Source organism: Monodelphis domestica, chromosome 6 (assembly GCF_027887165.1).
Source record: "Monodelphis domestica isolate mMonDom1 chromosome 6, mMonDom1.pri, whole genome shotgun sequence".
NCBI classification, from domain to species: Eukaryota; Metazoa; Chordata; class Mammalia; order Didelphimorphia; family Didelphidae; genus Monodelphis; species Monodelphis domestica.
In genome coordinates this window covers 85701033-85704109 of record NC_077232.1, presented here as the reverse complement: position 1 = coordinate 85704109, position 3077 = coordinate 85701033, and positions in this window count along the sequence as shown.

Sequence of the window (3077 nt, the reverse complement as noted above, 5' to 3'; positions counted from 1 at the left end):
CTCCGTATCAATTCCTGGAGGTCATTCCAGTCCTCTCCAGTTCATTATTTCTTTCAGCACAATAGTATTCCATCACCAACAGATACCACAATTTGTTCCAAGCTATAATATTCTTGCTCTCATAGACTTTGTTCTGTATTCTTCCACTGAAATTTAAAGTGTTTGCAAAGCACACATCATGTCCCCAAAACACCTGTCCCCAGTCATTCTACCCCATAACCTAAGTTTTTCTCACCAGAAGTTTCTTTCCTTTTGGAATAAGAAGGTGAGTCACATGGAGGCATAACTATTCATATTTGTAATAGTTTATTTTTTCTTGACTTTCCAATGTGGGGTGCAGAGGGGAAGGGGAGAGGTAAGGGAGAGAATTCAGAATTGAAAATAAAAATGAATTAAAAAAAAAAAAAGCTTACTTTTGGTCTTAGTAGCAATCCTGAGACAGAAGGGCAAGAACTAGGCAAACAGCATTAAATGCCTTGCCCAGGGTCACATAGCTAGGAAGTGTCTGAGGCTAAATTTGAACCCAGGTCCTCCTGACGCCAGACCTTGTCCTCTATCTACTCCATTTTCCTTTATCATTTAGCACAGATCAGGTTGGTCTTGCTGGATGGAAAACCAGATAGGTTTGATTTTACCCCTTTCCCACAGTTCCCCAGTACCCATAAGGGGATTGAGAGCTGGCTAGGATTTCTGTAAATGGCTCCAAAACCTAATGATGATTTGTTTTCAAGTTTAAGGGGGTGTTCCCTACAAACCAGTTTTATTTAACCACTAATAGTCATATTAGCTTTGAGAAAGGAATATTTATTTCAAAAGGGTTTCATCACGAACATACAAACTTACTCCCTACTGACACATAGTAGACATAATACTCTTCTCCCCTTGAACCACCTTAGTCCTTGGGGAAGTAGAAAGGATTATTATGTTCCTAACCCATCTCCATTCCCATAGAACACAGTCCCAGGTCCAAATCCCAAATCCCCCTAGGTTCTCTGGCTTCCCAGGGTTTCCATGCCAGTGTAACTGGCTACATCATCCTGCTTGCCATCTTGACTCAAAGGTTGCTAGGGATCTAACTCTGGAGTCCATGGGGATTGCCTCTGGCACCTGAAACTAAGGAAAATAAACAACACAGAAGAGAAACAAATATTTCTTGGAGTCGAGGTAAAAGAGAGAGTATAGATGAAGGAATGTCCTTTCCCTCTGCTTGGTTCAATTCATGGGGTCTTCACTGGGGGGCGAACTAGGATCTTTTCCTTTGGGGCATTAAAGAAGATATTCAGAGAAAAAAACATGACAGTGAAGAGAACTAATAGCTCATTTTCACCAGTTTTAAGGACACACACAGCCAACCAAAAGAGGTTACTCCTACCCAAGTGGTACAGGATACAGTAGCCTCCATGTTAGGCAAACTGGGCATGTTCAAAAGACCCTTCAAGAACATCTTCCTGCTAGGAGAGCAAGGCATGTCCAGAGAAGTCCAAGTTATATTTATAATAGGTTTTGTTTTTCTTCTCAATGGTTAGAGGGGTGAGGAGGAAGAAGATAAATTGGAAATGAAAATGAAACAAAATTGAACTGAATTGCCAAAAAAAAAAAAGAGGGATAAGTTCTAGTTTCTTATTCCCAATTCCACTGCCTTTGCCCAATATCATATTTGGCTTCATCTTAAAATTCTAGAAATGTGATGTAAGGCAGTAGAGCTGGCCTTAGAGATGGAGAAATTTGAATTCAAGTCCTATTTCTGATGGTACTGATTGTGTGACTAGGAAAGTTCATTAACCTCTCATTGATCCAAATAGTTCTATAAGATTAGAAGAATTGGGAATTGCCAATCTGCCTTTTTCTTTACCAGGAGCTCCCCAGATTAATGGGACAGCAGATACGTTCTCTTCTTCCTAATCAAAACAAAACAAGCAAAAAGCAAACCAAATCTTAACCACATAGTTGTCAAGGTTGTCTTTGAAAACACATCCAACTAGACAGCCTGTATTAAATCATCGTCTCCTATATGGAAATTATCAAAGGTAGAAAAAGTTGTCTTCTCACTGCATTCTCCAGTTCCAGGCTAAATGGACAGGGACTTTGTTGTTGTGAGCCTTGGCATATGTGATCATATAATGACTCCTCATGGGCATTGGAAGGGCAGTGAGAGCAGTGAAGTGAACAATTCCCAGTTACTTGTTATTTAGTTGTTTCAGTCATATCCGACTCTCTGTAATCTAGTTTTGGGGTTTTCTTGGCAGATACTGCAGTGGTTTGCCATTTCTTTATCCAGCTCATTTTACAGATGAGGAAACTGAGACAAACAGGGTTATTTGCCTTGTTCAGCATCACACAGTTAGGAGGTGTTGGAGGCCAGATGAACTCAGGAAGAAGAATCTTCAAGATTCCAAGCCCACTGTTCTATCCACTGTGCCAGGTAGCTGCCCTTTTCTCTCAGTCTTAGATCCCACATATTCCTATGTCCCTCACCTAATTTCCAGTCTTTATAGAAACCTGCAAGGAGTGGATCAGCTGTTCATCATCCTACCTCTGACACTACCTGAGTGATTTCAGAACATTCTCATCACATCTCTGGTTCTCAGTTTTCTTATCTATAAAATGGGGGGCTTAGACTAGATATACTCTTAGAGGATCCCTCCAACTCCAATGCTGTGACTCGGTGATTCTATGACCCCTTAAAGGAAGAAGGTAGGGATTGGTTCAGTCATAACAAGGTTGTTTGGGGGCAAAAATAATACTGGACGATGTTTGACTGTCATCAAATTATTTCTTTCTTTCTTATTCAGCTCGTCATCTAGGTGGCTCATTGGATACAGTGTAAGACCTGGAATCTGAGCTGAATTTACATCTTACCCCAGACCCTGACTAGCAGTGTGACTTTAGGCAATAATAGCTGTCTGCCTCAGTTTTCTCATCTGTAAAACTGACGTAATAATAGCATGTACTCCCAAGGGTTGTTTTGAGGATCAAATTAGATATTTGTAAATTACTCTGCAAATTTTAAAGCTCTGTGTGTTGTCACTGTTCAGCCATTCAGGAATGTCCAACTCTTCCTGACCCTGTGTGCCATG